The sequence below is a fragment of the Taudactylus pleione genome, unplaced genomic scaffold, assembly GCF_031769625.1.
Source record: "Taudactylus pleione unplaced genomic scaffold, aTauple2 ptg000114l, whole genome shotgun sequence".
In the NCBI taxonomy this organism is placed as follows: Eukaryota; Metazoa; Chordata; class Amphibia; order Anura; family Myobatrachidae; genus Taudactylus; species Taudactylus pleione.
Genome location: NW_028284516.1, coordinates 4,475,589 through 4,485,106, shown reverse-complemented (window position 1 = coordinate 4,485,106; position 9,518 = coordinate 4,475,589). Strand labels below are relative to the sequence as shown.

General features: G+C 44.9%; 1 pseudogene; it reads right to left on the bottom strand.

Moving 5' to 3' along the window:
• Window positions 1-7,239: 7,239 nt before the first annotated feature.
• Window positions 7,240-7,356, bottom strand: LOC148524916 (5S ribosomal RNA; annotated as a pseudogene).
• Window positions 7,357-9,518: the final 2,162 nt, after the last annotated feature.

The window sequence follows — 9,518 nt, the reverse complement described above, 5'->3', positions numbered from 1 at the left end:
TGAGTGGGCAGAAGCAGAACAGCCGCTGGTGGTTTGCGGGGTGGGACACCAGGACGGTGGCTAGTGGTTAACGCTGGGGCAGCGTGCCCTGGGACGCGGCTTGCCAGCCTGAGCCAGAAAAAGTGGGTCCACTGCCCGTTGCTTGTTGTACCTCAAGTCGGTCGGCTCTGCAGGCTGCGCTCAAGTAAAGTAAGTCTGGAGTTGGGTGAGGGCCGGTGTGCTGTGGTGCTTACTGCTGGGAGAGGTGTTCTCTGCTGGGATAGGGGTGCTGGGTGAGGGGCGCTGTGATCTGTGCTGTGCTAGGAGTGGGGTGCTGGATGCTGTGATCTGTGCTGGGTGAGGAGTGCTGTGCTGGATGATGAGTGCTGTGATCAGTGCTGGGAGCACAGTACAATGGGGGAACGATCCACATCCACACCCCTTTTCAGGATCATACGGGTGGGGGCACCACCCAAATTCTTGCCTAGAGCACTAATTTGGCTAGGGCCAGCTTTGCATACCCCGCTAAATGCTATTATAGCAAGTTCAGTTGGTGTGTGTGTCTATGGTCAGGACCACAGACGCTGATGTTTCCTTCTGTGAGCTGCTTCTTTGTTACTAGCGTCGAAGCTGGATTATTGGCTGAGACATGATCAGTTTAAAATTGAATCGCAGTGACGCCATCTTGCGACTGGCCGCAAGACGCCATCTTGTAAATGAAATCGCAAGACGCCATTTTGCGAATGGCCGCCCAAGCGCCATTTTAGATAAACTCACACTTTAGTGCATGTGGCGATATTACTATTAGCATCATGTGATTGCATCTTACACCATTTCTCATACACACATTAATACGCACAATTGTGCAGTTAACTAGTCGCATATTAGCGAATATATAAGATCCTGTATGAAAACGCCGAATATTAGCTTCATGCACATGCATCTGCCCCAAGTTAACTAGCGTCTTTACGTCAAACCCCACATACTCACACATTACATATTCACATATAAGGTTCCATAAGCTTTAAGGTAGTAAGATTCAAGTATGCACATTTACTATAATTGCTATGAAATAAAGATTATTTTGTAACTAAGGTTTTATATGTGATAAGTAAGCGATGTTTGGTATTGTACTGATGCGTACTCTCTCAACAGTATTCCGGTAACATCGATGTAGAGATTGCAACATGCATTCTCAACTTATGGACCGCAGAGACTTAAAGAAACAAAATGTACATTATATGAACAACTGTTAGGATTTGCATGAGGTGGGAAACCAGAGACCACCAGTTGTTAGAGGCTAGACTGTGTCTATTTGAACCAACCTGTTAGATGCCTTGTAACATATGCCCTCTCCTTTAGGACCAATGGTATTAGCAACAAACTTCTCTATTGTGTTGTCTATTTCTGGGGGGGTATAAATATGGGTGCTCTGACCCTGGGTTTCTAGTCTTCGTGCTGAATGCTGATTGATGAGGGGTTTCTTGCTGATGCCTGCATCTGGTCCAGAGCGCTGCGTATGTATAACTGTACTTGGGTCTGTATAATTCCTTTGCGCTAAATTGTACTTATAACTAGTGTGTAACTGACTGTACTTTTACTTGAATAATACTTTGTGCTTTGGAACCACAGGTTCTAGGTCTGGAGTCTTTATTTACTGTATAACTGCGTACGCAAAATAGCGTCATCCTTAGAGGTTTATAGGCAGGATATCAGAAGGTATAGGCAGGGGTGTATAGAGGCTCAAGGGCAGTATCGTTACTAGTCACAGTCCTGCCTGTGATTGCTGTGTTCACTTACATGGAAGCTACTGAACACCTCTCATGGGAGGGGGCTTCTACTACCAAAGTCAGCTCGTCCTATGTGACCCACTCCCAGCTCTCTTCCTTTATTCTCCACCTCCTCCCCCTGCTTGCACAGTAATAGAGGTACACACCACACAGAACTTTTCATGTGTGCCTCTGCCCTTATCCTCTGATGCCCCCCTCCTTAAGTGTGTCTCTGACCCTCCTCCTAAAGTGTTCCATTGACCTCCCTCCTTAAGTGTCTCTGACCCTCCTCCTAAAGTGTTCCATTGACCTCCCTCCTTAAGTATGTCTCTGACCCCCCTCCTAAAGTGTTCCATTGACCCTTCCCCTCCTTAAATGTGCCTCTAAACCCTCCGTCCTTAAGTGTTTCCCTGACCCCCCCCCTCATTACGTGTGCCTTTTAACCTCCTCCCAATTGTTCCTTTGGATCTGCCTCCCCATGGGTGAGCCTCCCTTTATCCCTCCAAAAAACCTGCCTCTGACCACCCTCATCATGTGTTCCTCTGACCCCCTCCCCATGTGTGCCTTTGTATTCCTCTGGCCCCTTCCTCATTTCTGCCCCTGCCCCTGCCACCAACCCCAACTGTGCCTTTTCTGATCAGAAGTAACATGGACGAACGGAGACAAGACTGTGTTCAACACCACATAACTGAACATGAAGATCACAGGTAAGCACAATTTGCCTTTAACTTTTTTGCACTTGGGGTCTAGTTAGTGAACATAATAATGAAATTTCTCTAGCATATTACCTGAACAATGAAATATTTGAGCTATCTCCATATTCAGCGCCAGACTGGGACTAAAAATAGCACACATGCCCACCTCGCGTCAGCACCTGGCACCTGGCATAGACTCCTCCCACTTTTTAGTCTATGATCTTACAAAAATAATTAATATTCGTAAAACATACAAGTGTACATCATTCTCTGTAATAAAATACATACAACACACGTCCTGCAGGGGATTCAAAATTGTGCCATAGTCAGACATCTGGTATTTGGTTGGTTCTGTTGGGTAAAGCTGGCATTTCATTGGAGTGGTTCACATACAAAGAAAAGGGAAGGCATTTTTCCAAATCACCAAGCCCTAGTTTAGCAGTCAAAGAGGATTATATAGTGTTCACTGTAGGAATTTTTTAGGGCAGGGGTGCTGAACATCCATGGTGCCCTGTGTACATAAAGAGCATTGCTGCCACCATCCATAAGTGAAGCAGGGAGAGCGCATGCTGAAACAAACAGGTGTGGTTTTACTGGGAAGGGGCGTGACCACACAGTACCCCCAGTCCGTAATGCAGAAATTGTCCATTGAGAGGAGGCTCGGAGACAACAGTGTTAAGGAAATTTGGAAATAAAAACAACTGTATGTGGAGGAAAACCAGAAACAACAACACCAAGATCATGAGGCCTCAAAAGAGGGGGTGCAGTGCTGGCAATACTTCCATGGATGCCTCAACTAACTCCAGGTCTGTACAAGCCAGTGATTTTCTCTAAAAGATGACACAGAGGCCCTGATTCAGAGCCGGACGCTCTGACAGAGCGCTCGCTCTGAATCAGGGCCATCCCTCTTACTTTTTGGAGTGGCCTCCTGGCCGCTCGCATAGCTGTGTGTGACCACCCACAGCTAGAGCGAGCGGCCAAAATTATGGTCGCGATGGTCAAGACCATCGTGATCATCGGGCTTGCGACGAGACCCTTGTGGTAGGGTCTCGTCTGCCGCAAGCCCTGGAGTGCTTTTGGCTCTATCAGAGCCAAAAGCACTCCCACTGACATCACTAGTGATGTCAGTGGGGCCGGCCCCAGACGGTAGGTGTTCCCATGGGAACGCCTCCGTCTGGGCAGCCACGCCCCTGGCACGTCCACCAAAGGGGTCATGCTGTCAATCACCATCGACAGCACGCCCCCTTTGGTGCGAGACCTATAACGACGGCTTGGCCATCGTTATTCGGGTCTCGCGCATGTGCACTTGGGCAACATCGACCCACTTGCGAGTGCTCAGCGCTCGCGAGCGGGTCTGAATCAGGCCCAGAGTGTCAAAGTACAGCTGAGTGGGAAAGTTGGTCTAAAGCCCAGTGGGCAGGCCTTTTTCCACCCTTTCTGTTAGAAGAACTGCAAAAATCCTATTTTAACTTGAGCCTTGCTGATGACAAGAAGTATGCCAAACTAAAAAGTGAAATTCTAACTTGTTTGGGTATCACGATGTCTGTTCGAGCACAATAAGTTCATCGCTGGGGATACCAAGTGGATAAACCTTCCCACTCTCAAATGCATGAGCTCATCAATTTCACCAGGAAGTGGCTAAAGCCATAGACTAACAGGGCCAAAGATCATAGAAAGCGTCACTATGGACCCAAATCTATGGTCCCTGCCGGTAAGTTCTGCGCAAGTAAGTGAGCCATGGAGACCCTAAAATAGCAGACCAACTTGTGGAAATGGTGGAGAGCCGAGGAACCAGCCCCTAGACCTGCAACAGCAATTACACTGACCTCTGGTAAGACTGTTCCAAGGGGAAAGAGTGCTGGGCGGTGGAATGAACTTAACAATCTAGAGACTATAGGCTTGGAACCTGGAGCTGGGCCAGCTGTGCCAGGAAGGTTTCCACCTCGTAAAAGACTTGATAAAAATAAGATTAGATGTATTAGATGTGATGGCATGAGCCTTCTTGCAGCGTCAACTTACCTCTGTACCTATGCAATGTGATACTGTTTATGTAAATCTCAGAGTATCTTTCTTTGCTTATCTTTCCTGCACTGCAGACCAACAGTCTTAGCAAGCTAAACAAATGTGTATAATTACTGTAGAAGGCAAACGGGTAGAGGCTCTGTTAGATTCTGGTAGCCTGGTTACTTTTGTAAAAGCAGAGTTGGTGAGCCCCATAAAATGTCAGGGGAAAACTGTTGATGTAACCTGTATACATGAGGATACTTGGCATTATGATACTGCTGAAGTGAACACAGAAACACAGTGTGGTACCATGGTGGTCACTGTGGGATTAGTTCTTTATTTGATGCTATATTGGGGAGAGATTTTTTTCCCATTCCTGGAAGCTCTGGGAAAACCAATTGGTTATAGAAATAAATAACCCAGACCTGTTTGATAATGTGATTGATACAGTGGCAGTTGGAATGTTCCAAGTCTGATGTCTTTTTTTTATTCCAAGCATGACTGGGGAGCCAGAAAATTACAAGAGCAGCAGTGGGGGGCAGAATGATGTAACCATTACTGAAGAAATGTTCAATGTTGTTGAACCAGTGGGATGTAGTTTGGAAGCCGACGGTCTAAATGCCGACCGCCGGCTTCCAGACTTTCTAATCCCGGTGTGGTACTAATGACAGGCGTCGAAAACTCGACGCCTGTCATTAACCATACTGCGGAAGACCGACGCTTGGCACATCGAATGAAGGTAAGCAGGGCACTGGGCGTGGACAGCCACGCGGGGGGTGAGGGTTAGGTTTAGGCCTTCCGGGGGGACTTAGGGTTAGGCACCCCCCAGGAGGGTTAGGTTTAGGCTAGGGGAAGGGGGGGTTAGGGTTAGACACCCCCAGGGGGAGGTTTGGGTTAGGCATCCCCCTGGGGGACTTAGGTTTAGGCTGCGGGGAAGGGGGGGGTTAGATTTAGGCACTTAGAGGGTGGATTAGGGTTAGGCACTTGGGAGGAAGGTTAGGGTTAGGCACCTCTAAGGGAGGGTTAGGGAGGGAATAAGGTTAGCGATACTTACCTTAGGGATGATCAGGATCTTCACCCTTGTCGGGCTGCCGCTGTCAGGATTTGAACCGCCGACCATGCCTACTACACCCAAATCAGTTGACTGCATGCCTGATTTTTAATTAAGAAAATATATGTTTACCTCAGAACAGTAAAAGACCATACTCTGGTAAAGGCTAGAGGGAATGGAAAAGTGGTTGATGGTAGTAGGTTGTCATATCCATGGCAGTAAGTCAAGATTTATTGTATCATATGTCCAAAAAAAGGAGGATATTGTGAAACAATTGATAGTTCCTAAGGCAAACAGAAGAACAGTGTGAGACCTGGCTCGTGGTCACATAACTGCAGGACATCTAGGGATAGAAAAAACCTCTGAGAGAATTTTACAGTGACAAGGGATCCATAGAGATGTATTTGACTACTGAGCATCCTGAGTACCAGTACCCGGCTCCAAGGCCACACTATAGAAGTCTGCTTGTCCCATTACCTATTATTGAGGTTGTGTTTGAGAGAATAGCTATGGGTTTATTTGGACCTCTAATTAAGTCTGCCAGAGATCATCTGAATATTTTGGCATTAATGGATTATGTTACCAGATATCCAGAAGCCATACCATTGCGCAAAACATCATACAAAGACAATTTCTAGCCGAGTGAGAATACCTAAGGAAATCCCAACTGATCAGAATACCCCATTCATGACAAGAAACATTATAAAGATGTTAAGGTTACTCAACTAAGGACCTCTGTGTATCACCCGGAGACTGATGGTATAGTGGAGAGGTTTAACAAAACTTTCAACAATATGCTAAAGAAAGTGGAGGATAAAGATGTAAAGATTTGGATAATTTGTTACCCTATTTATTGCTGGCAATTGGAGAGGTTTCACAATCTTCCACTGGGTTTTCACCTTTTGATTTGCTGTAAGGGAGAACAAGGGGATTGCTGGATATTGTAAATGAGACATGGGGGGAGCAATCTAGTCCTTACAAAACTTATTGAACATGTTTCTCAGATACAAGAAATACAAGAAAGAATTGCTGCAGTTCTGAGAGTGCATTTGGAACAGGCGCAATAGACACAACAAAGGGTGTAGAATCACAATGCCCATTTACACACCTTTGCTCCTGCTTACTGTATTTTGGTTCCCACGATAGAAAGTAAATTTTTGGCGAAGTGGCAAGGACCAATTGATATCATAGAAAAAGTGTGTGAGGTTAATTATAAAGTGTACCAGTCTTAGAAAAGAAAGCCAGAACAGATCTATTATGTAAATCTTATAAAAGCTTGGAAGGATAGAGTAGGTCTATCAGCCACCCAGGCCTTTCCAGTAACAACAGTACCTTTTGGTTCCTGAAGTAATAATAGCCAAAACCCTCTAAACTACCCAACAGCATGAGGCTAAAGAATTTCTTGTAGATTTATTTTCTGACCTACCGTGTAAAACATTGAACAGTATAGAAGAAAAAAGTAGGGCTATGGTGTGGGGCACTCTTATTGACTGATAATTGAGTTAGTTTAAGACATAACTTTTATTAGCAACAGTAAAATAAAGTACCATATAGTTAATTCAGAATCGGATGGTGTAATACCATCATCAAAGTCAGATTTCACAATCATAATTAAATATAAAGGCGAATTGTAAATATGTACACAATCAAAACTGGATACATTGGATTGATAATATAAGTATATTAGGATGTAAATGTTGATATTGTCTGGCCTAGTGCAAAAACAATCCCAAAATATATTTTACTACAGCACCTGGTATTCCCTGGAAGTCACCTTCCAAGTACTAACCAGGCCAATTACAGTTTAGCTTCCAAGATCAGACGAGATTGGGCAATCAAGTAATGTATGGCTGTAGATAGTATAGGGAAATTGCACAATTACGGCACAGAACAATATAAATGTAGGACTAATTGTACAATAGTCCATTTGTTGGCAAGATAACCCAAAATCAAAGAAAGAATGCACAAGCAGACTTTATTTGTATCACATATCCACATAATATGTCAAAAAAATGTTGGCGAAGTTAGATACACAATAATTATGCTAATAGAGCCTCATTGGTAAATAGAGAGGCACAGCATATATATTATACAATCATTAAAAGCCACACAAAAAAATAGACATATAAAATTGATTTACACAGATTGGTGAAAGGTAAATTGTATTAACATTTACCATCTAGCTAGGAGTATTTATTGTATATACCCAAAATAGAAATATATTTTCTTTTGTGTGGGGGGAGGAGACGACGTACAACACTGACTATGGACAACACAAACGACACTCACCAGGACACCCTTGTCCCCTTGATGGGCGGCTGGTCCTGATCATGCCCTGCAATGAAGCACAGCAACAGCACACCCTGTGCAGCATTTTCCTTCCCCTACCTAAATGCTCTGCGCACAAGAGGGATATACCGGCTACCTACCATATCCCACAACAGATAGATGAAAGACAGCAAACCATAATGGAGATATAAACACAGCACACTTTGAGTATACGTGACATGGCAAACCAAGAATATATATATATAAACCCTCGGCTATTCAAACCACATTCATCCAACCAGTTGTATCAATTCCACTGGCTCTTCCAGCCTCATCTCTTCCTTCAGTAGTACTATCTGCTTCACAACCAATCCGGTCACACCCTGGTCACGTCTTCAGCTCTACTGTGTCACATAAAATTCTGGTCTTCCTAGGAAATCTGTGTGGTCTTCCTAGGAAATCTGATTTCCTAGGATTTAAGTCCAGGTGGCCGCCTAAGTGCCGGTGAATGTAGCGAGTTCTAAGGGAACAGCGGGTGGCTGTTATTGGCTGAAGACCTCGTAACATTTGGGTTCTAGGGAGTTTACACAGTGATTACTAGGAGACCGTAGCATTCCCTTTGACAAAAGAAATATAACAAATCCTGGATGAGTTTTTTATATATATTGAAAAGGAACGTACAGTTTAATTTGTTTAATATACTGTACTAACAACATTGTAAGAATGTTAAGGAAATTTTTATACCTTAATATCTTTCCCAATTGGTGACAACAAACACTGTGTACATTTCTTGTGTAGAGCTAAAGTATACGGAGATGAAGTACTATGAATACCTAATGATCTTTATACCCAAATGTCGCTATTTAGCATTGTAAGTCGCACAAGAAATAATTGCTTTCCAGACTTTGATTGTGGTTCCAAAGCACAAACAAGATATTATTCACATATAAGCATATAGTTACACGCCTTGATCTATAATACAATTAGCGCAAAGGTTATACAATCACAAGGTACAGTCGATACAGATGCAGGCGCTCTGGATCCAGATTTCCCGGCATTAAAGGTGAAGCCTCCGTCAAAAGAAAGCTGACTGACTACTGGAAATAGAGCGTCTGTATATATACCCTTACAGAGAGTGGCAATACAATGAAAACGAGTTGGCATAATCCCATTGGTTCTTCTTGGTTCTTCTGTTAAGATGTAGTTCAAGGGGTCAGTTTGTACAGTTGTAGTTCAGTCCTCCAACGGCTCTTTGTGTATCTTTTTCCGCCGAAGAACAGGTCTAAACTGGCTAATAAACATTACATTACAGAGTACATTTCAATACCTAACTCCAGGGCCGCCATCAGGGGGGGACTGCCAGGACTGTAGTCCCGGGCCCGGCCTCTGGCTGAATGAGGGGGGGGGGGGGCGGCCTCTGGCTGAACGGGGAGGCTAGTACCGCCACTGCAGAGCCTGCAGCTTGAACTTTCTCCTTGAAGAGACGGGGGCCCGACTGCCGCTGCTACCGCCCGCCGACCTGGATGAAATTTCATCACAGGAGGGAGCTGCAGGAGGCAGCCAGGGACCGCCAAAACAGTGCGCGCGCGCCGACGTCACATCACGAGCGCGCACTGTTTTGGAGTCTGACTGTCACTGTGTAAGCTGGAGGCGCAGGGTCTACGTCGGAGCCGCGGATGAAGAGGAGCAGCCGCGTTTGCAGTGCTGGGGGACCGTGTAGGAAGCAGGATCCTTCTCAATGTAAATAAGGTA